The sequence below is a fragment of the Aquarana catesbeiana genome, linkage group LG11, assembly GCF_042186555.1.
Source record: "Aquarana catesbeiana isolate 2022-GZ linkage group LG11, ASM4218655v1, whole genome shotgun sequence".
Taxonomy (NCBI): Eukaryota; Metazoa; Chordata; class Amphibia; order Anura; family Ranidae; genus Aquarana; species Aquarana catesbeiana.
In genome coordinates this window covers 217,298,087-217,323,107 of record NC_133334.1, presented here as the reverse complement: position 1 = coordinate 217,323,107, position 25,021 = coordinate 217,298,087, and positions in this window count along the sequence as shown.

The window sequence follows — 25,021 nt, the reverse complement described above, 5'->3', positions numbered from 1 at the left end:
GCCCACCAGTGCCGCCTCATCAGCGCATATTAATGAAGGAGAAAAATTACCTGTTTGCAAAATTTTATAACAAACTATTAAACATGATTTTTTTTTTTTTTCAAAAATTTCCATCTTTTTTTGTTTGTTTAGCAAAAAATAAAAACTCCAGCTGTGATTAAATACCACCAAAAGAAAGCTCTATTTGTGGGAAAAAAATGATAAAAATTTCATTTGGGGTACAGTGTTGTATGACCGCGCAATTGTCATTCAAAGTGCGACAGCGCTGAAAGCTCAAAATTGGTCTGGGCAGGAGGGGGGTTTAAGTGCCCAGAAAGCAAGTGGTTAAAGTCAACAGCTACAGTGTTACGCCGAGTAAATAGATACCTAACATGTCATGCTTTGAAATTGCGCACACTTGTGGAATGGCGACAAATTACGGTACCTAAAAAACAATAACAGTTACCAGTAAATCTAAAAAATGCTAATGCGCAAAACCACAATAATCAATAAATTGGAAAGGAGCTGCCAACATAAAAAAGTGTAATCACATAACTCAAACAAAATAAAACTATAAAATATGTGGCGCTAACTCACCCTGAATAAACTGAGCAAAATAAAATCAAGTGCAATGATAATAGATATGGGATCCATAAATTCTAGAGCACAATAAAAATCAATAAAAAACTATCATAAGTGCAATCAGGTGTATATATTATACACAATAGTGTGTCACGATTTCTTTTTATGGCACATTGTCATTTTATTTTATTTTTCACTCATTCTGAATGAGCTTTTGGCTTCATTCCTTATTCCTTACTGCACTTTATATCTATTTCTCATTGCACTTTATAATTGTTTCATTGTTTTATATTGTACTGTTAGAATGGATGGATTGTATGTCAATCATCATTACACCTGATTGCAGCTATGATTGTTTTTTATTGATTTTTATTGTGCTCTAGAATTTATGGATCGCATATCTATTATGATTGCACTTGATTTTATTTTGCTCAGTTTATTCAGGGTGAGTTAGCGCCACATATTTTATATTTTAATAACAGTTACCAGGTTTTGAATTTCAGACAATCTGACGATTGCGGTGATACCTCACATGTGTGATTTGAACACCGTTTACATAGGCGTGACGATTTATTTATTTATATTTTACATTGTCACTTTTGAAGAAAAAAATTGATCACTTTTATTGCTGTCACAAGGAATGTAAACATCCCTTGTGACAGTAATAGGTGGAGACAGGTACTCTTTATGAATCTAAATCCCTCCTTTGCACTTCAAAGTAATGTGATTCTGAATACTGTCATTTATTTAAAAAATGACGCCATTGGCAGCCGAGTAAACCAGAAGTGACGTTGTGACACCGCTTCCGTGTTTACACAAAGGAGACTGGACTGAAGTCGTTTCCGGCTTCCTTCCAGTCTCACTCTAGCCGGCGGAAGTGCTCGGGTCTCCCGGTGGGACAGGAGGCTGGGGAAGAGCGGCGGAAGGTGGCGGGATGGGGGGACATCCCCTCCCACTCCTCCGGGATAACAGCTGAGTGGCTTTTAGCCGCATCGGTTGTTATCCCTGAAGAGCCGACTGCCTGCTCTAAAAAACGCACAGCTTAATGCATTATCCCGGTAAAACCCCTTAAAGCCGAGGCCACATATGTGCGTACAGTCGGCGCTAAGGGGTTAAACAATGTTTGCTAGAGTTCTGCTTTAATGCAGAACTTAAGTCCTGCTTTCGAAAACTGTGAGCATACAGGCTCCTTATTTCAGAAGAGACATGCAACAAGAAGTGTGTTACTGGCCAGATCTACAGGTGCAAATAAAGGAAAAAAAGACTATAAAAACAAATGCAGGCACTACGCCTAGGGATTGGTAAATTCCAATATATTACATTTTTGGTTTTGGGTTTAAAGGAGAAATATAGCCAAAGCTTTTTTGGCTGTACTTCTCCAATTGATCACAGGAGTGCAGTTTGTTCAGCAGTCACAGAGCTGGTCCATGCTTTAAAAAAGATCCCTACCATATGGATACACCCATATGCTTGGACTGGCAGCTGGCTCAGTCTCTCAGCGAGATGCTGAGAGGCTGAGCCAGCCACTTCCGCCCCCTCCACAGCTCAGTGCTCCGGTGAGTGCTGCAGGGGCAGAGCAGAGAGCCGGTGACAGACAGTCACCAGTTCTCTGCAATTTGAAAACCGGGAGCTGAGCAATCAGCAGTGTTTGATCGCTCATTCTTGGTCTTAGAGCCGGCAGGGGACAGATGCAGCTCGGATTGGATCAATGCTGCATCCACTCAGGTGAGTATGTTTTTTTTTTTTTGTTATGAAACCTCTTTTAGCCGCTTCAGATCTTCGGAAGATTTTACCCCCTTCCTGACCGGAGCGTTTTTTGTGATTCGGCACTGCGTTGCTTTAACTGACAATTGCGCGGTCATGCAACGTGGCTCCCAAACAAAATTGACGTTCTTTTTTTCCCACAAATAGAGCTTTCTTTTGGTTGTATTTGATCACCTCTGCGATTTTTATTTTTTGCGCTATAAACAAAATAAGAGCGACAATTTTGAAAAAAACGCATTATTTTTTACATTTTGCTATAATAAATATCCCCAAAAATATATAAAAAAACATTTTTTTCCTCAGTTTAGGCCGATCGTATTCTTCTACATATTTTTGGTAAAAAAAATTGCAATAAGCGTTTATTGATTGGTTTGCGCAAAAGTTATAGCATTTACTAAATAGGGGATAGTTTTATGGCATTTTTATTAATAATTTTTTTTTTTACTAGTAATGGTGGCGATCAGCGATTTTTATTGTGACTACGTTGTTATGGCGGACATGTCGGACTTTTTTGACACATTTTTGGGACCATTGTCATTTATACAGCGATCAGTGCGATTAAAAATGCACTGATTACTGTGTAAATGACACTGGCAGTGAAGGGGTTAACCATTAGGGGGCGGGGAGGGGTTAAGTATGTCCTAGGGGAGTGATTACTAACTGTAGGGGGATGGGCTAGCAGTGTCATTACTCTGATCACAGCTCCTGATGACAGGGAGCTGTGATCAGTGACACTTGTCACTAGGCAGAACGGGGAGATGCTGTTTACATCAGCATCTCCCCGTTCGTCCTCTCCGTAAGGCGATCGCGGGTATCCCCGCGGCGATCGAGTCCGCGGGACCCGCAACCCGACTTACGGAGCTCCCGGCCGACAGCGGCACGCACGCAATGGCACGGTGGGGAATTCAAATGGACATACAGGTACGTCCATTTGCCCAGCCGTGCCATTCTGCCGATGTACATCGGCGTGCGCCGGTCGGGAACCGGTTAATACCACTTTAAGTGTTCATGGACAACCTTTGGCATACTTTGGGTAAGTTTCTTATCCCTATCATTTCATATATTTGTACAGTATATGCCATAGTTGTATTATAGACTCAGTTCAATGCTGCATAAAAAGTTATGTATATCATAATACAGTAAAACCTTGGATTGCCAGCATAATTCGGAAACATGCTTGTAATCCAAAGCACTCATATATCAAAGCGAATTTCCCCATAAGAAATAATGAAAACTCAGATGACTTGTTCCACAACTATTTATTCATAAGTAGGGCTGAAGCAACTAATTGATTAATCCACAACTAATCGATTATGAAATTAATCGATTACTATTTTCATAATCGATTAATCGGCCAGCCGATTAGTTGGCCTGCATACAGAATGCATTTTTTGTTTACATATCAGGAAATACAGTGCAGCACACATACAGCTCAGTACATCATCCATGCATGTCAGTAAATGCCTGAGAACTTGTGAATGTGTGAGGAGCAATGCCTCATGGGACATGTAGTCCCGGGCAGGAAATGAGTGGTTCTAAAGGCAGAAGTTTTCTTTACCTTTATATTTGGGCACTCTATACTCTACTGCAAAAAGCAGTAGAGTATAGAAGAGATCAAAAGCAAGTATAAAAAAGATCAAAAGCAAACTGCATAGGTGTGTACCGAGCCTTATGCTGGCCACATGGATCAATTTTCAGATGGGAATATTCATATGAAAAATCTTTGTACATTCGCTGAATGAAAGAATGTTGTTTGAAATTTTCACTTGCTTTTAACATTCAGTTTTAAAATGAATGTAATTTCTGAACGAAAACCACATACTGTCTGAAAATTCCTTTGACCAAGAAGTTTTCTGTTATTTCTAAATTTTCCTGTCACTGTGGTTGAATACGAACGTCGATTTGACCCCACTAACCATTCGAAAATCGAACGAACGTTCTTAAAATGACATTTTTTTTTTTTTGAAGGAAGACATTGTTTTTGTATGGCCAGCATATAATATATTACAGTTCGGTTTAAAAATCTGCAAAACAGTCTTTAACTTTTTTTTTCTTTAAAAAAAGATCTCTGAGTCTGATGATATTTACCAGATTCAACCTCTAATAGTATATACAGTATGTCTCCTCTAATAGTATATACAGTATATCTCCTCTAACCGCTTGCCGACCACCTCCTGTAGATATACGTCGGCAGAATGGCACGGCTGGGCTAGGTAACGTACCTGTACGTTACTTTGAATTTCCCGCCGTGCGCGCACGCCTGCCGCGAGCTCCGTGACTGTGCCCGCGATTGTGTCACGGAGCTGAAGAACGGGAGGTGCTAGTGTAAACACAGCATCTCCCTGTTCTGCCTAGTGACAGGACACTGATTGTCTGCTCCCTCTCATTGGGAGCAGCGACCAGTGTCGTGTCACTGCTAACCCATCCCCCAGACAGTTAGAATCACTCCCTAGGACACACTTAACCCCTTCCCCGCCCCCTAGTGGTTAACCCCTTCACTGCCAGTGACATTTTTACAGTAATCAATGCAATTTTATAGCATTAATCGCTGTATTAATGCCAATGGTCCCAAAAATGTGTCAAAATTGTCCGATGTGTCCGCCATAATGTCGCAGTCAGGATAAAGATCATTAATCGCCATCATTACTAGTAAAAAAAAAAATTATTAATAAAAATGCCATAAAACTATCCCCTATTTTGTAGACGCTATAACTTTTGCGCAAACCAATCAATAAACGCTTATTGTGATTTTTTTTTAACAAAAATATGTAGAAGAATACGTATGGGCCTAAACTGAGGAAAAAAATAGTTTTTTTATATATTTTTTGGGGATATTTATTATAGCAAAAAGTAAAATATATTGCTTTTTTTTTTTCAAAATTGTCGCTCTATTTTTGTTTATAGCGCAAAAAATAAAAACCGCAGAGGTGATCAAATACCACCAAATGAAAGCTCTATTTGTGGGAAAAAAAGGACGTCAATTTTGTTTGGGAGCCACGTCGCACGACCGCGCAATTGTCAGTTAAAGGGACTCAGTGCCGAATCGCAAAAAGTGGCCTGGTCATTTGGCAGCCAAATTTTCCGGGGCTGAAGTGGTTAATAGTATATACAGTATATCTCCTCTAATAGTATATACAGTATATCTCTTCTGTCTGTTATTCTCAGAGTGGATTAGAGATTTTGCTCTCTAACCATATAGTTGGTTATTTATATTTACTACTGCATATAGATATTTAAGAGTAAATTGCCTTTTTTTAAAACTTTACATATTTTTTTTTTTTCAGTTTCTTTATTGAGTTTTGCTGTACATACAAGCACTATTTGTAAGGTCACATTGGGGCAAATAATTTGGATTCCGACACACTTAAGAGAGTTAAACGAGCATACGCACATGATTACACGGACAGCAATGGCAATTTGGGACACAGTACACAAAAAAGAAAAATGGGGATTTAACTCCCTCTTGATACTATTAACAGATACAAACTACTTTGCACCAGGGAAAGAGTGTGTGTTTGGTTCTTGGATCAAAAAAAAAAAGATGCACAACTAAAGGGATATCATGTTGAAAGGAAAATCGCGCACTTTTTGAGACTTAGCTAACAAAAAAGATGTATTGGTGTTAGATAGGTGGAGGTATTCACAGTTGAAGCACTTTGTGGAGTCCCTGCCCCAACAGATTAGGTCCAAAGATAACCTTCTCCCATTAGAAAGGTTGTGCTCAGTGGCAGGAGGGAAGAGGGGTATCGAAGATCTACAAAATACTGATCGGATTAAGAGCAACTGGGCCTCTTCCATTCACTGAAAAATGGGCGAAAGAGATTGGCGGAAGAGAACTTTACATTTTAACTAAATTATACACCACACTTAATTTAAGGTTATTAACTGATTAATCAAAACAATAATCGGCCAACTAATCGATTATGAAAATAATCGTTAGTAGCAGCCCTATTCATAAGTTCTTCAGTTTATAGTCCATATACAAAGATTATAGCAATTATAACAAGGTTGTGTAACCATAAAATGTCCATCCACAAATGGCAGCTTCACAAGGGGATTAGAAGCAAAACTCAGCAATGTAGAGAAAAGAGGCACCTCTAAGTGTACCACTATGGTTACATTTAATGAAGGTACAACATTTAGCAGCTCACATGGTTGATGATTAAAAGAGGCACATCTAAGTAAGCAGGCATCCGGGGTAAAGCTGTCCACATAGACCGCCCTCCGCACCGCCGGCTCTCACCGCTGTCAGTCTGCAATTGTGACCAGGAAGACTACCCTGCAGTACATCTGAAAGCAAGGCTTGAAGCGCTTGTGGAACGCAGTGTGGAATGGATGACGTCGATGGTAGTGTGGAGGACGGTCGATGTGGACAGCTTTACCCCGGATGCCTGCATTCTTGGATGTGCCTATTTTAATCATCAACCATGTGAGTTGCTAAATGTTGTACCTTCATTAAATGTAACCATATTGCTACACTTAAAGGCGCCTCTCCTCTTTTACACTCAGTTGTGATGTGACGCTACTTGTATATGAAGACATTTATTAAGTCAAAATTTGTTTTAAAAAATTAGCTTGTCTTGCAAAACACTCTCAAACCAGGTTACTCTCAGTCCAACGTTTTACTGTATTATATTATTCTGTAGCGCCCCAGCCCAGTTGGCTTTGTGTTGGCTTTAGTATATGGCTTTGCTGTAACTAGCTGAGCTGCAATTTTTTTCAGGTCTGCTCAGGTTTTTACCTAAACTCGATGGCTGATTACTTCTGTCTGTTGCTTGAAGAATATTCCAGCAATAGAGTAGGAGGATCAATCATTGAGCTATGAATAGTTATTTGCCCTAGCCAATCCCTGGGGGGTTGGGGGGGGCTGGCCCAGAAGGTGTGGCTGAGGAGAAGATAATATTTTGGAGGATCTCATACCTCCCAACTTTTTGAGATGGGAATGAGGGACACCTATCAGCAAAGCATGCAGGCATAGGACACACCCCCTGCCACGCCTCCTTAAAGGAGAATTGTACAAAAAAAACAAGATTTGTTAAACCCATAAGTGCTTTTTTATCACTACTATGCCTTTATATTGGCTTTTGAAATTTACAGTGCAGCAATTTAGAAATCAGATGAAAGGTTTAGTGCTGGAAAACACTTTTTGATAGCTAACAAGTGCATTTTAAAAACATCTCTATAGATCAGACCAAAATGAGGAACAAATAAGGAGGAATGAGGGACATAGGGACATTGCTTCAAATCAGGGACAGTCCCACGAAATCAGGGACAGTTGGGAGCTATGGGATCTGATCAGTCTTTCTCTCCCCTAGGGCTTTTTCCCACTGGGAAGGGCATGTGTTTGTGTGTGTGTTCCAGAGAAACTAGTGCTACTAGGCCTCAGCAGGTGCTATGGGCTGAGAACCTTAAGGAAACTTGCCTGTGGAATCTCGGCTGGTGAGGAGGAACTTTCATCTATAGCAGTAGGTATGGAAGAAGTTGCCAGAAGTTGTTGATAAAGGACTGTGACTGCTCGTAGAGGGTTACAGATTTACTCGCTAACCTTCTTTTATCAGCATTATTTTTGAGGCAGCTATAACAGGGCCTAATACTGCTAGGACAAGCTGTTCTCCAAGTTTTCTGAGTGCCTTGGTTATCCTGAACCCTCTACCCTTCTCCCTGCATTTTGTTTGAGACCTGCAATAAAAAAAGGCCTCTAGACTGGAGACTGAATCTGTTGGTGTGCTTCTGGGCCCGAAAACTGGGCAGGTAGCCTCTGAACAGGATTTCCAGCAGCCCCTTCGAGGCTTATCACAACAATTGTATTGGCAACTACTGTATAATGCTAGGCATTTCCAGGAGATGCAACCAAGCTCTCTTGCTCTTATTGCATATGTATTGAATAAAGTAATAGAAAGAGAGAGAGTTGAGAGTGCTCTGGTGGAGAACGAGGCAGATGGCATCAGTGAAGGGCGTTTCGTCAGACTTACGCCCATATTTTCCAGACAGTCTTATGAGAGGTGTAGGGGAGAAGTAAGGGGAGGACTAAGGGATAGATGGATGGATAGTTGATGGCAATCAGGGTTGTGTTACTAAGGACAAGCCGCGAGTGAAGCCTGAGCGGCCATATACAGTATCTCACAAAAGTGAGTACACCCCTCACATTTTTGTAAATATTTCGTTATATCTTTTCATGTGACAACACTGAAGAAATGACACTTTGCTACAATGTAAAGTAATAAGTGTACAGCTTGTATAACAGTGTAAATTTGCTGTCCTCTCAAAATAACTCAACACACAGCCATTAATGTCTAAACCGCTGGAAACAAAAGTGAGTACACCCCTAAGTGAAAATGTCCAAATTGGGCCCAAAGTGTCAATATTTTGTGTGGCCACCATTATTTTCCAGCACTGCCTTAACCCTCTTGGGCATGGAGTTCACCAGAGCTTCACAGGTTGCCACTAGAGTCCTCCTCCACTCCTCCATAATGACATCACGGACCTGGTGGATGTTAGAGACCTTGCACTCCTCCACCTTCTGTTTGGAGATGCCCCACAGATACTCAGTAGGGTTTAGGTCTGGAGACATGCTTGGCCAGTCCATCACCTTTATCCTCAGCTTATTTAGCAAGGCAGTGGTTGTCTTGGAGGTGTGTTTGGGGTCGTTATCATGTTGGAATACTGCCCTGCGGCCCAGTCTCCGAAGGGAGGGGATCATGCTCTGCTTCAGTATGTCACAGTACATGTTGGCATTCATGGTTCCCTCAAATGAACTGTAGCTCTCCAGTGCCGGAAGCACTCATGCAGCTCCAGTCCATGACACACCCACTACCATGCTTGACTGTAGGCAAGACACACTTGTCTTTGTACTCCTCACCTGGTTGCCAGCACACACGCTTGACACCATCTGAACAAAATAGGTTTATCTTTGTCTCATCAGACCACAGGACATGGTTCCAGTAATCTATGTCCTTAGTTTGCTTGTCTTCAGCAAACTGTTTTTCGGGCTTTCTTGTGCATCATCTTTAGAAGAGGCTTCCTTCTGGAACGACAGCCATGCAGACCAATTTGATGCAGTGTGCGGTGTATGGTCTGAGCACTGACACGCTGACCCCCCCACCCCTTTAACCTCTGCAGCAATGCTGGTAGCCCTCTTTATACATCTATTTCCCAAAGACAACCTCTGGATATGACGCTGAGTACGTGCACTCAACTTCTTTGTTTTACCATAGCAAGGCCTGTTCTGAGTGGAACCCGTCCTGTTAAACCGCTGTGTGGGCTTGGCCACTGTGCTGCAGCTCAGTTTCAGGGTCTTGGCAATCTTCTTATAGCCCAGGCCATCTTTATGTAGAGCAACAATTCTTTTTCTCAGATCCTCAGAGAGTTCTTTGCCATGTTGAGCTTCCAGTGACCAGTATGAGAGCGTGAGAGCGATAACACCAAATTTAACACACCTGCTCTCCTTTCACACCTGAGACCTTGTAACACTAACGAGTCATATGACACTGGAGAGGGAAAATGGCTAAATGGGTCCAATTTGGACATTTTCACTTAGGGGGTGTACTCACTTTTGTTGCCAGCGGTATAGACATTAATGGCAGCGTGTTGAGTTATTTTGAGGGGACAGCAAATTTACACTGTTATACAAGTTGTACACTCACTACTTTACATTGTAGCAATTTCTTTATTGTTGTCACATGGAAAGATATAATAAAATATCTACAAAAATCTGAGGGGTATACTCACTTTTGTGAGATACTGTATATGTAGATCATGTCATCCTCAATATGGGTAAAAAATATAAATTAGGAAAAAAAAATTTAAAAAGTGGAAAAAAAGGTATTGATAATAAAAGGTGGTAAATCAGGAAAAGTTTACTGGCATATAGTGATCCGGGATAGGGGATTGCACATTTAATGAAAGGTGAACAGATATCCTAAAGGGCTAGGCAAAGGCATATGGTAAAAGTTTGTAAAGGCCACGGTGGTCTATGTTGAGCTGTGGTGGGTCCAGTAGGACGACATGATCTACATATGTATGGCCACGCAGGCTTCACTCGCGGCTTGTCCTTAGTAACACAACCCTGATTGCCATCAACTATCCATCCATCTATCCCTTACTCCTCCCCTTAATCCATCCCCACACGTCTCATAAGTCCGTCTGGAAAATATGGACGTAGGTCTGACGAAGGAACTGTGCATGCTCCAAAACACTTTACCGACCACCGCCCTTCACTGACACCATCGGCCTCGTGCGCTCCAGCGTGGACTGCTGCCTCACTGCCTCCTCTCTCCCGCACATACTTGGAGATTTCTGACAGCTGCTGGACGCCTCTCCCGGCTCTCCACCCGTGGACAGAGGAAGGACCAAGATATCATATGAGGACTCAATAATTACATGCCTGATTATCTCTACGATCTTGTAAGTGTTTTTAACCCCTTGTGCGCTATATTAAACCTTTTAATACTGCACATAGAGGCGCCTTTCTTTCTTCCACAAATCTTCCAGAGTTGCTTCTCCTCCATAAAGTGCTGCCTGAAGTGCCATCTCTTCACCATCACCCAAGACCAGCCTGTCATGAATTGGTATGACCAGACTGTGTGGATTGCACAGAGAGCAATCCACACGGAAAACCAAAAACGCACGTAAGTGAATAATTAAGTTTATTTAAGGATAAGTGATAACAATATATAACACCTCCAATATAAACAGTGAACAACCAACCAAACAGTGACCCACAAACATCAATAACTATATACAATATAAGGGAAGTACCGAAATCCTAAATGTAGGGCCAGGGTCATTCACAGGAGATCAGCAGATAAACAAGGGCAGTTCCAGAATCACAAATGTAAGGCAGGACGGGGTCATACACAGGGAATCAGCAGATGGGGGAAGGTGCAAAGGGATCAGGCTACAGGGCAAGGATACAAGGTAACAGCAGGGACAGGATCAGGATCAGATGCACAGGGTAACAGGATCAGGTACACAGGTTACAGGTTGCAGAATCAAGTTCACAGGTCGCAGGTATGGATCAGGGCACAAGGAAGATACCAGGGCGATGAGAGCAATCATCAGCCGGGTATTTATATGAATGCCTGTAATTAGCCTCAAGTGACACCTGCACGCAGGAGGTGCTGTCTGCTCCACAGTGCTGGGAAACACCCGCTTGTGGACACTGGTATTGACGCCAAAGGATCCAACAGTGCCACAAACAGGTGAATCCCTCCAATACAGATCCAGAGTGTTGGAAGACACCCACTGGTGGACACTGATACTGCGATCCAAGAGACCGACAGCGCCACCAATGGGCAAACCCTTTCCTGACAGTACCCCCCCTTAAAGGAGCGGCCTCCAGACGCTCCAACTATTTGTAATTGTCCATAGTCTATGGCATAGAGCATAACAGAACATAGCAGAACAACGGATGGGGATACATCAGGTTGGTCTTCAGGCTGGGCATCAGGCATTTCAGGCTGGGCATCAGGCACTTCAGGCTGGGCATCAGGCACTTCGAGCAGGGCAACAGGAACATCAAACTCTGCAACTGGTACGTCAAACTGGGCAACGGGTACATCAGGGCAGACAGCGGGCACATCAGAGCAGACAGCGGGCACATCAGGGCTGACCGCAGGCTCCGGGTCATCGAGCCGGGCAGCAGGCTCCAGGTCATCGGGCTGGGCAGCAGGCTACGGGTCATTGAGCTGGCAGCAGGCTCCGGGTCATCAAGCTGGGCAGCAGGCTCCGGGTCATCAAGCTGGGCAGATGGCTCTGGGTCATCGAGCTGGGCAGCAGGCTCCGGGTCATCGAGCTGGGCAGCAGGCTCCAGGTCATCGAGCTGGGCAGTGGGCTCTGGGTCATCAGGCTGGGCAGCAGGCTCTGGGTCGTCAAGCTGGGCAACGGAAAAGGAACCACCAGGCAGGGTGTCAGGAATGGGACCATCAGACAGGGTAGCAGGAACAGGACCACCACTGGATCATCAGGCTGGATACCAGATACGGGATCACTAAGCAGATCAGACATCGAATCATCAAGCAAGACAGTGGGCGCTAGGACATCAGACTGGAATGCGGGCACCGGGACATCAGACTGGAATTCAGGTATCGGACATCAGACTGGAAGGTGGGCACCCGAACATCTGACTGGAAGGCAGGCACCGGGACATCAGACTGGAAGGCAGGCACCGAGACATCAGACTGGAAGGCAAGCACCGAGACATCAGACTGGAAGGCAAGCACCGAGACATCAGACTGGAAGGCGGGCACCGAGGCATCAGACTGGAAGGCAGGCACCCAGACATTAGACTGGAAGGCAGGCACTGGGACATCAGACCGGAACACCGGGACTTCAGACTGGGCCCCCGGGACTTCAGACTGGGACAACGGAATTTCAGACTGGGGCACCGGAATTTCAGACTGGAACACCGGAACTTCAAGCGGGGACACAGGCACAGGATCATCAGGCTGGAACAAGGGCACAGGGACATCAGGCTGCAACATGGGCGCCGGGATGTCAGACTGGACAGCAGGCACTGGGAAGTCAGACCGGACAGCGGACACAGGCGTTGGCACAACAGGCTGAACGGCAGGCACTGGTACAACAGGCTGAACAGCAGGCACATCAGATTGGTCGGCCAGTATTGGAACATCAGACTGGAACATGGGCACCTGAACATCAGACTGGGGCACATGAACTTCAAGCTGGATAGCAGGCAAAGAGTTGGCAGGATTAGGGTGGTCATCGGGTTCAGCTGGCGTGAAGGCAGAATGACGCAGCTTGGTTGGTGTGGAAGCAGGTTGGATTACTGGCAGGATCATGTGAGTAGGGAAGAACTTCCATTTCGTCTTTGGCTTAACTGCTGGAGATCTGTAGGTGGCTGTAGGACTGTAGGTAGGAGGTGAGGCATGCTGAAGCGAAGAGCAGGGATATGGCAAGGAAGGGGGAACAGCGGCCAGAGGAAGTTTCTGTGGGGAAGTTGTAGGTAGTAGAGAAGAGGCAGGTGGGTTAAAGGCAGGATAGGTGCAGGTAGTAGAAACAGGGTATTGATACTTAGTGGGAAGCAGGGTATAGTGGACTGTAGCTGAGGTTGCCACGGGTGATGGGAGAAAAGATGTCTGAGCAGGCAGGTGTTTAGTAACAGGTCTGGGTTGTGGAGAGCTGACAGTAGCTGGGCATAACAGGTCTGACCATGCCTGAAGTACAGGTAGAACAAAAGTGGGCTCACATACCCTCTGTCTGACCAGGGAATGCACTGCATCTATACAATCCTTTAACAACTGTTTGAAACAAACTGAATAGTGCTCCAAGAAGGATGCAGGGTCATCCTCCAACAGTCATACTAAGGATGCAACCTGGTTAATGCTGAAGGGGGGAGAAAAGTCATCACGGCCCCTTGGGATACAGGGCAGAGCCAGCTCTGTACATATCCTAATCAAAGGCCGAACATCCTCAAACGGTATACTGCCCTGATCAACTACAGAGTGAGCTAAACGAATATTCTTCAGCAGCTGATCACTGGACCACCCTTTCAATGTCTGGCAGAGATATTCAGAACTCTCCAGTGCCAGCAGAGCATAATAAACAGTTACATCTGAATTCATCCCAGCAACATAAACAGAAACGAGATGGTTCCTCTGTGCAGCCACTTCTGGTCAGAGATGGCCCTGGTATCCTGTCATGAATTGGTATGACCAGACTGTGTGGGAATGCAGGAGGTGCTGTCTACTCCACAGTGCAGAGAAACACCTGCTGGTGGACACCAGTATAACAGCCAAAGGACCCAACAGTGCCACCAACCGGTGAATCCCTCCACTACAGATCCAGAGTGTTAGAAGGCACCTGCTGGTGGACACTGGTACTGCGATCCAAGAGACCGACAGCACCATCAACGGGCGAACCCTTTCCTGACACAGCTGCTCGCCTCCACCAGAGCGCCCTCAACTCTCTCCCTTTCTGCATCTCCATTTGAAGCACCATGGCTGCTGCTCAGGTTGGAACAAGCTGGGTCATCACATCATCATACCAAGGCACCCTCTCCACAGACTTACGGTATTTACCCTGCTCACTACATAGATACCGCTGATAATTCATTGACTGTGCCTTGTGTTTATATCAACTTTAGCCTCCATATAATCACCCATCCATAGGATCTATTACCCGCATACCCAGCCATAACAGGCATTCTTCTTCCCCCTATCCCCCACTCCCCCTGGAGACAAAATGGAACTTCTGAAAGAAGTAGAAACATTTAAATACTCGATACTGGACAATTTTTACTTAGTATTCCCCACCACAGTTTTCATACCCATCAACAAATTCATACACCCCAGGTACAACAACCTATGCATACTGTTCAAAAAATTTGAACGTCCATGTACCTCTGCCAACACCCAATGGTGGGATATGTTTTTTCTTTAGACATACCACTTCGCACATATCTCACCCTGAGGCCTACGAATACTCAAAGACTGTTCCTTCCTTGATACATCACATGAAAAAAAATGGTTCTCGGTCGTGGAATTTTGTACCCAAAAGTGGATAAAAATCATTATTGATCAAAGAACCATAAAATACTACACACTAGTACACCAAGTACAAATCTTCACAGATGAAATTCTAAATCCCACTAACCAAAAATCAAAATAGATGGCTAACTACCGTAAAGAAATACAGAAAACATCAAGAAGACAAACTCATCCGTACAAAACTAGGAAAATTTAAACGAGCTATAAACAACTATTACCACAATAAAATTTTCTCCTGGAAGCACACAACAAGAAAACAATACCCTCTCTTCTGGACATTGACCCTTCGGTCATCATCATCGCCCCCCCACCCCCACCTGTGACCCACAACATTAAAGGCAACCCTCCACCCAATATAGGCACTAAGAATCATCCTAACCACAACTACATTAACAATAAAAACTACAACAAAAAAGTCTCTACATATAAACAAAACAACACCCCTATTAGAAACCCCAGCCTCAACTGCAACCTAAGGAATACACCCATCAATCATGTTCAGGATGCCACACTTCCACCAATCATTTCCCACCAGGCATTCACCTCTCCGACTACCATGCCATATACACCCAATACCCACACCATAAACATATTGAACAACCATATCCTCACACATCATTCCAACTCTAGCGAAACCACAGACAACCCCCCCGTATCCGACCCCACCAGACCATCCAAATGAAAACTCATCAAAGAGGGAGAGGAGGTAAACCCAAGCCCATACACCAGGAAGCCCCACCTATGGTAAAGATATTCAACCTATCTTCTCACATACTCACTCCGCAAGAAACCACTCTACTCACACGGTGACTCACATTTGCACCCACCATACAAGCCAATGCTTTCCAGTTGTGCAAAGGCCTGAATAAATTCATTCGCAATCTAACTGGGAAATGATTTTATAATATACAAACCGCTAAAACCAGACCCTCATCTTCCCAAACCAACACAACCAACCCCCTTCATGTCAGTAGTCTTATTATAGATGAAAAAATAGCTATAAAAAAATTAGAGGAATTGTACCTAGAAGGAACCAGACCACCCCTGAACCCTGAGGAACCTGAACTAGATGCACTCTTTTATACCCAACTTTTCTTTAGTTCTCCTGTAGTTAAACATACCACCCTCCGGCCCCTGTCCAATTTTTATCCCACACAATCAAAAGGACCGTGCCTCAACACTTTTTACCGCATGGTCTATTCGGAAACTACTACTAATGTGCAAAAAAGAACAACACCCAACATAAAATCCTCAAACATTCAGAAAGGTCAGCCCTTAACTCACTCAAAACAAACAGGAAAATCATCATAAAACCAGCTGACAAGGGTGGTAGTATTGTTCTACAGGACAAACACAACTATATTAAAGGAGGCCACCAGACTACTTGGAGACTCACACACATATGTCAAACTGCCCAATGACCCCTTACCGGGCTTCACAACTGAAGCCAAGGCACTGGTAAACCAGGCACTCACAAACAATGTCATCACAAAAAAGGAAACATCCTTTTTGGTCAAAAAATACCACCACACACCATACTTCTACCATTTACCAAAAGTACAGGCAAGCCAATAGTGGCCTCTATGAACAGTATTACCAGCATTTTTTTCTCAGTACATATACTACTTTCTGCAACCATTTGTATTCAACCTACAATATTACATCAGGGATGGAATACATCTACTCGAATTTCTAGACCCATACCAATGGGAGCCCAATTACAAATGGCTCTCCTTGCATGTCCAATCAGTGTACACATCCCATTTCCCACAATGTCGGCATTTAGCAGGCAATACAAAACTTTCTGATGGATGATTCATCTATCCACCCCAACCAATTAAAATTCATCCTAGATGCTACACTTTTCTGCTTGACACACAATGATTTTCTATTCAAAGACAACTACTACCTTCAAACCAATGGCACTGCCATGGGGACCATTTTTGGACCCTCCTACGCCAACCTGACCATGGGCCTCTAGAAGGCTCAACAGATATGGGCCATATAACCCCTTCATGTTGTTAGGTTCAACTTTTAAATAAGTTGCTTTAAGTTTATATTGCTTTGTCAAATTATTGCTTCTATAGGAATTAAGACACAGAGTCAGAAATCTGTGTATCAGTTCTTGAGCATAATGGACTGCTGTCTTTACTCTTTCAAAGGCCTTTTATAGGCAATTATACAAACAATAGCATTAGCACAACCCCCACAAAGGGCAAGGGTAAACAACAACAGGAGTCACCTGGGCTACGAACACAAGCTTCAACACCATGGCAATACAGTTACAAGAAAACAAAAGCAGCTTCAACTGAGTTCAACAGCCAAAAGTTACATTCAATAACAGATTTACACGTAGGCATTATATTAAGTGAGAACTAGATATGTACCTCAAAATGGGATTTTAAGGGCAATGCAGAAATTGGCAGTGTTGAATTATAGTTAAAAAGAAGTTTATTGATACAAAAACGAATAGGATATACATGAACATACACATTGATCTAGTTAAGAATAATTATAAAAACATCAGATATATGGAAACAAATGATGCATCCTACTGCTAGTTACAAGTACCACCCCCGATAGGTGTGATGGCGTCCTGATAGCAGATTTCCAACGCGTTTCAACTTATTGTAAGGATAAAGTCTTCCTCAGGGAGGGACTGCATCACATTCTAAAATTTTAAGTAACAGCATGATTATTGGTATATACTTAAATATTTGTTTGTTACCTATATCTACAGAAATCGCATTATAACAGAAAAGTATTATATGCGACTTACATTTGCGACTACAGAAATCGCATTACAACAGAAAAGTATTATATGCGACTTACATTTGCATTTAACTGTGAAAAATCGCTTTCCCAGTGCTGGCAGGGGTCCTAACACGTGATTGTCAATGCTGCTCAAATATCCTCTACGGGATGGCCTGGTATATTGTGAAGAAACCAGTATTTGGCAGTCGTGATAATTAAACAACTGAAAAACATGAAGGTATAAGGGAAATGCTAAGAAATTGAACATAAAAAAGGTCAAAGAATGGAAATAATGGTGATTCGTAGGGGAAATAAGGTTCCCCAGAGCCATCATAGAGTAAAAGAGATCAAATACCTTAAATTGATTGTGTCAGGTGTATTGTTCCAAGTGGCAGGGAGCTCTGGTCCTGGAGTACCTCTCTGTAACAAAGCCAGTTGTGGAATGCTGCCTGTGGCCATCCCTGGCGTCCTAATATATGGGGTGTGGGCGTGGCTAAGTGATGGGCGTAGCCCTATTCTAGGTAGAGTCTCACATTCATTGGTGGTGCAGTGGAGGGGGTGCGACTTCAATTGGCTGCTGTCACTGTTTAGAGGAAGCACCTTTGTACAATGTATTGAGGGGAAGCGTCCAGAAGCTTCCCTGTTGTCTAGGTAGCAGACGCTTGGACCTCCTCCAAAAAAAAAAAAAAAATTCCTTTTCTCCTCCCCGTGACGTGAAGCCTATTGCTTACACGTAGCCCATGTAGTATGGGCTCGGGGTGAGGCGGGGAGAGAGGTGCGTCTGGTTGCCGGGGCAATGTGCATATGACGTTGGGGTCACATGGCCCCGACGTCAGTTCCTAAAAGAGGGAGGGGCGCCGTGTGACTCCACAGCGCTATTGAGCAGTCTTATCCATGTTAAACCGGGCATCGGGGCATAGTAGCCCCGCTGTCTGACACAAAAGTATCAGACTATGCACAGCGGTGTATGGGGTACTGTTCTATGCTGATGTCATAGATGTCACCAAGATATACAGTGACAAGTATGACAAAAAGTAGCAGGTCTATACTCCCTCATTAGAGATGGAAAAAGGAAGGAAGAAAAATTGTATAAAAGAATTGCAAAGAATTGATTGAAATGGGGATAGTACTGATGAAATATGAAATATATATAATAAGAGAATGTGAAGGGAGATTTTTATTCTTAAATATGCCCAAACCTCTTTATGATGATTGTACTGTCATTGAGCGAATGGCAGAACATCAAAATTAGGGCTTATAACCACCGACACAGTAGGAAATCCCGGGGCATCAAAATAAGATCTGACGCCTTCGGGGTATTCGGGCCATGATGTTGCGTCATGGCCCCCCCCTGTGCCGGGTAGGGATAGTGGGCAGAATGGCAACGGTATCATTGGCCCTTTGTTTCAGCACTGAGAGGCGGATTCATATGGCACAGTCGCATGAAAAAAATGCATCTGCAGAAATAACAGCAATTAACATAATACTGTATACAAAATAGTTACACAAAAGAGATTACAGTAATTACAGTAAATAAGTTTAGTTAGAAAAACTCTCCTATATAGTTTCTGACTGGGTAGGGTGTAGAGTCTTAGCAGTTTAAGACATATGATCATCAATGGGGAGATAATGGGCCTATGGTGTTGTGGAGGGAGCCCTCTGTTTCTCCGCAAGGGGTACTGGAATAGAACTCCAGTTCTAGAAAAGCAGAGGTGCAAGAGAACAAAGAAGGTGAAATAAAAATTATGTTAATCCGTTTTCCCCGAGCTGAAGCCCTCCAAGAAGGGTCTGAAACTTTCGGTTTCATTTAGGCCTGGGGGGGTAGTGGCCCTAAGGTACCTTATCCAGCGCATTTCACGCTGGAGGAGGACCTTATTCCAGTCTCCCCCCCTGAGTGGCAAATGAATCCTATCAAGGACTGTGAAGTTCACCGAGGGTAATCGGTAATTGTGATATCTGGCAACATGCCTTCCCAAAGGCAGATATAAGTTGCCGATTTGCATACTTTGCATATGTTTGTCGACACGTTTTCTAAATTCCTGTCTTGTTTTGCCCACGTAGAAGGCACCACACTGGCACTGCATGAGGTATACCACACCCTGCGTCTTGCAATTGGCAAAATGACGCAGGGAAAAACTTTCCCCATTAGGCAGTGCCAGTGTGGTCCTCCTACCGATGACTGGACATTGGGCACAGGAACCACATGGGTATGTACCCCATGTTTTACAGGGGTCCTTTCTTGCCGTGCCCTTGTATTCACTTTGGATGAGTGCATTTCCTATTGAGCCAGGATTTCTATAGGTGATTTGGGGTTTAGGACCAATTAGTCCTTTCAGGATTGGATCATCTGTAAGGATGGACCAATATTTGGAGATAATTTTATTAATTTTAAAGTGCTCATTAGAAAATCTCACAATAATCCTTGTAGTGTCGTCTTCTTTGGTTGGTTTCTTTGAGAAGATTAAATCCCTTCTACTATATTAAGTGAGAACTCTAAATTAAATCCCTGACCTTATCAATTTCCCCCTTTGACATCATCCTCTCCCTCCCCCTGGGTCCTCAGGAATAAGTTCTAGTCAGTTTTTCCCCAGAGTCCTTTCCCTGACCGCGAGTTGTCAGAGGGGTAGAACCCATCCCCCTAGGTATTACCAACATCTTAAAATTCAAGAAGAGGAGTTTTATAGGAGTAGGGTGATGTCAATACACATTTATTGGTATGCCCTGTCTATTCTCCTAAAAATTCCCATCCCTGTACCTGTCAGTCCCAATAGTGTGTCGTACCATTCTCGTTTATACCTACACTCCGGTATCGGGGGAAAGGTGATATTGAATTTTATTTTTGTTTTCTGTTGTGATGTTGATACATTTATGCAAGTGTTTGGTACGGGTGTTAATATGGAAGATTCAATTGTTGGCGTTACTTCTTCCTCCATTTGTATGTGAAACCCATAGGTCTGTGCCATCCAGTACCACCCATCAACTCTCTCTTCCCTCCACCAAGATGCACAGAGGAAAGTACTGGATTGATTAACGGTAATGTCTGTCAGATTAAACATCCCTTCGGTTATATTCCCTCCTTCTGCCATGACTGTTAATATTTGGTACATTTGTCCCACTACCCGTTCCCGGGCTTGTTTCCATGTCTGTGAAAGGGATATTTTATGACACCTATGGTTCTTACTATTGTTAAAGGGGAAACCCATATTATCGTTCCACTGGAAAGTTACAGTTACTTCTGAGAGGGGGTCTGCCTGTATCCATGCTATACCTACATCTACATGAAACGGTCGCCTATGTCCTTCAACAGTATAATTACCCACAGTGTAATCCTTTTTTATCTCATATCCTGATACATTTGCCACTTTAGGGTCATCTATGCTCCATTCAAAAGTCATTGTTTCCTCTACTTCAAGTACATTAATACCAGGAGTCCATGCATATATTTGTAAAACAACAATCTTCAACAAAAAATATGTAAGTAGATAGCCAACCTGAGAATAAATCGATACACACGAGGACAAATTCAAAGAGGCCGCTCTTAGGCATTTGTATGTAATCAATTTGCAGTCTCTGGAAGGGGTATTGGGCCCGGACCTGGTGTTTTCGTGGGGTTTTCACTTTCTGTCCTGGGTTATTCAGGAGACAGATTTGGCAGGCTGCACAGTAGTTTCTTGCAGTGCTACTGAATCCAGGGGCGAGCCATCCTTGGTTCACAATCCTATACATGGAATTGGAACTGGCGTGTGTGGGTAGGTGAACTGCCGCTGCCATTGCTGGGTACAGAGAGGCAGGTAGGCATATTTTGCCCCCTTCCCTCCATACATTGTCATGGTCTGGTGCTGCTCCCATTCTGACCCACTTATCTTTCTCGCTCTCCCCTGCTTGCTCCTGTAATTTACTCAGCTGCTGCCATGTTGGTTCTGGGATACTCACCTCTACCGCTGCTAAGGTCTCAGGGCTTCCTTCCCCTAGAGCTGCCTGTTTTGCAGTCAAATCTGCAAATGCATTTCCTTTTGCCTCAATTGTTTTTGCGCTCGTGTGTGCCGCTATCTTCATGATGGCCACTCGTTTAACCTTTTGAAGATTGTTCAGGACTCTCTTAATCCCTTCTCCATGTTTTACAGGTGTACCTGCTGCTGTCAGATAACCTCTAGCCCTCCATATGTGGCCATAATCGTGCGCTACACCATAAGCGTAGGCAGAGTCAGTGTAAATATTCCCTTCTCGTTCTTTTAAGTATTCTAGGGCTTGTTCTAAAGCTTTTAATTCTGCTTCCTGTGCTGACATGTGGGCTGGTAAGGCCTGTGCTTCAATTACCTGCGTATCAGTCACTACAGCATACCCTGTGTGATATTTACCCTTGTCATCAGCAAACCTACTGCCATCCATGTACAAAGTGTGCTCAGCATTTAAAATCGGTGTATCTGTAACATGTGGGAATCCCATTGTCTCCTGTTCCATGAGCTGAAAACAATCGTGCTCATTTACTTCCTTAAACAAGAGAGTGTCAGTTTCCTCATTTCCTTTCTCACTAGTACTATTAGTACTGTCATTCCCCCTTGCCAAATCTGGTGACTGAAGAGGCAAAAAGGTGGCCAAATTTAAGGTTGTACAGCGCTGAAAAGTAACATTTGGAGGTAAGAGTAAAGTACACTGTAATCTTAATTGCCTAGCCATTGAAATGTGTTTGGGCTGTACCTGAGACGAGATTGCATGTATGTCATGTGTGGTATGCACTACGACTGGATTGTCTAGAACAGTGGTTCTCAGCTCCAGTCCTCAGGACCCACCAACAGGCCAGGTTTGCAAGATAGCTGAAATACATCACAGGTGATATCACTTGCTGCTCAGTGATTGCAGTATTCTAGTCTGCAACTCCCCAAGGTAATACTTAAAATCTGGCCTGTTGGTGGGTCCCGAGGACTGGAGTTGAGAACCACTGGTCTAGAACAATCTCTGATGACTTATCTATGATAATTGACACTGCAGCTACCGCCCGTACACAAGACGGTGAACCTCTAGATACTGGATCTAATGCTGCTGAAAAGTAAGCGACTGGTCTTTGTTTTACATGTGCCTGTGTCAGAACACCTGTGGCATGTCCAGTGATCTCAGCAATGTACAGATTAAATATCTTGGTGTAATCTGGTATACCAATAGCCGGGGCAGAAATCAACAACTTTTTCAAAGTGACAAACAATTCATAAGCTACTTCTGTAAGCATATACGGTACAATTTTCAAACAATCGTATAATGGCTGCATCAAAGCGCTAGCATGTGGTATCCACTGTCTACAATATGACACGATACCTAAAAACATACGCAATTGTTTGAAATTCCGTGGGGGTAACATTCCCTTTATCACTTGAACCCTCTCCTCAGTGAGATGTCTCGTACCCTGTGATATACAATGTCCCAAAAAGATAACTTTTTCCTGACACACTTGTAACTTTTTCTTATTAACCTTGCAACCTTTTTCTGCCAAAAATCGCAACAAATTAAGGGTGGTGGCCAAACAAGTTTCCTTGTCAGGGCAGCATAACAATAAATCATCCACATATTGTAACAATACACAGGAATCTGGTGGTACCCATTCTCCCAACACCGTTTGCAATGCTTGCGAATACAAGGTAGGTGAATGCGCCATACCCTGAGGTAGGCGTGTCCAGGTTAGTTGCCGATTTTTGATTGAAAATGCGAACCAAAGTTGGCATTCTTCAGCAAGCGGGACGGAAAAGAAAGCATTCGCTAAATCTATAACCGTAAAGTACATACTGGTTGATGGTATTTGTGACAGTAATGTATGTGGATTGGGTACTAAAGGTGTCATCGGGGCTAGTATTTTGTTGACCGCTCTAAGGTCTTGGACCATTCTATACTTAACCGGACTACCGGCTACTAATTTCTTTTTAACCGGGTACAAGGGAGTGTTTGCCGGTGATTTTACCTCTTTTAGAACTCCACTTTTTAAGAAGGATTGGACCTGCATTTCTATGGCCGCCTCTTGAGGTGCACTAAGTGGATACTGCTTTTGTTGGGGAAGCACTGCTCCTGGAATCAGCTGTAGGGTAACCGGAGGTATGGGCAAAAGTTCAACATCAGCTGGATGTTTCTCCCATAGTTCTCCTGGAAGGGACGACAAAATCTGATCTAAGTCTGAAGGAGGTGGGCCGGACAATTCCGATTCCTCCTCTAGGTATTGTATCAGGTTACACATCTCCATGTGTTCTTGATTATCCCCTATAGCTAAGGTGACAGTGCCATCTGGGTGATAGGTAATGTTAGCTCCTATTTTCTGCAAAATGTCAGCTCCTAACAAATTAGTGGGGGCTCCTCTGGATACCAGAAAGCGTGAAAGGAACATGTGGTTTCCTACTTTAACTTTCAGAGGTTTTGTAAGCGGGGCGTCAGCTAAAATGCCATCATATCCAGTTATTAGTAAAGTGTCAGGTGATTTTTGGCCAGGGAGTAGTTCAGAGTCAGAAAGTAACGAGCGTGAAGCTCCTGTATCGACTAAACAAGAGATTTTCTTATTACCAACCGTTATATTTGTCTTAAGCATTGTTGTTTTGGATTTTTCTAAAACCGGGGTGAGTCATGCTCGTGGACCATCTCCCTGCTGCCTGATATGACTATTTTTGTTGTCCCTGGGCTGGTTCCTTCTCTGATTAACTGGAGAATCAACACCTTCCTCTCCTTCATCCCTTATTCTTTTCCTACAGTTGCGTCTGATGTGACCAATCTTGTTACAGTAGTGACAGGTAAGGGGTTTGCGAAAGGAACCTCTACCTTGCTCTTGGGGACCCCCGAGTGCGTTGATAGCATGAGATTTCCTCCCTTTGGTTTCTGCTAAGTCCGCCTCTATGCCTTGCGCTTTTTGTAACAACGTCCCTCTATCTCTAGTTGCCCTCCACTCTGGTGTGCAGGCTTTCAGTCTCTCACTTATCTGTGGAATTAATCCCTCCATAAATTGTCTATTGAAGGCTCGGATTGTGACTGGCAGGGCCAAGTCCAATCCCTCATCTGCCATCATACTTTCCATAGATAAGTAAAATTCCGATACAGTCTGTCCTGGCATTTGCTTCATGGGTGATATGGACCCCCTCTCCTGTTGTTTTGCCTGACAAAAAGCTTCTAATCTAGCAATAAAAGGGGCCCTTGAGTCTATATGTCTGACATGTCCTGCCTCCAGGTTGCCTTCCCCATCAACTTGTCCTGCAGGTCTGTGTGGACCTATTTCTGTCATAAACTGGTTAAACAGGGTCAGAGTCATTTTGTGTCTGCATAGATCCTCCCCATCCTGCCAGGTCGCTTCATGTGTATTCATTAACTGTGTCACAAATCTACAAAAAGCAGCTGGCTTTGCTACCGGGTCTGGGGCGCTCTGTATTAATGCCATAAGGGTGTCTGCCGACCATGGTGCCCAAGTCCTTATT